General features: G+C 49.9%; 1 protein-coding gene across 4 annotated transcripts in view; it reads left to right on the top strand.

The window, feature by feature from the left end:
• Positions 1–413, top strand: part of ING5 (inhibitor of growth family member 5) — a 43244-nt gene that overhangs the window by 9366 nt on the left and 33465 nt on the right. The window lies entirely within an intron of this gene.

Below are 413 nucleotides of genomic sequence, written 5' to 3'. Positions count from 1 at the left end.
CAGCAGGCCCAAAGGCAAATTTTAGCTAAGACTTACAGCAGTCTGTACAGCACCTTCTGTGGTTGTGCTTAGGACTATCTATAGGTCTGTAACATAGTTATAAATCTCTTGATAGATTTAGAAATGGAATCTGGATTAAAATATGATTAAACAGTAGGGGTGCACTGATAGAGATTTTGGGAGCCGATACCAATAGCTTCTTTTTAAGGAGGCATATCGGCCGATACCGATCCGATTTCCCATCCAGCTGCTAAGTCTGTTGTGATAGAAGAGGAGGGGGGAGAGAAGGGGCGTGGGGGGAAGACAGTTCAGTGCCTCCTGTGGTGAGGGAGGGAGTGGGGTTGGGGTAGGTGTTGCCCAGCCAGGGTCGGGGTGGAGGATGGAGCCACGGCTCATTTGGGGGGCACAGGTGG

This window comes from Alligator sinensis, unplaced genomic scaffold (genome assembly GCF_000455745.1).
Source record: "Alligator sinensis unplaced genomic scaffold, ASM45574v1 scaffold863_2, whole genome shotgun sequence".
In the NCBI taxonomy this organism is placed as follows: domain Eukaryota; kingdom Metazoa; phylum Chordata; order Crocodylia; family Alligatoridae; genus Alligator; species Alligator sinensis.
The sequence above is the reverse complement of the archived record's forward strand: the minus strand, read 5'-3'. Positions and strand labels throughout refer to the sequence as shown.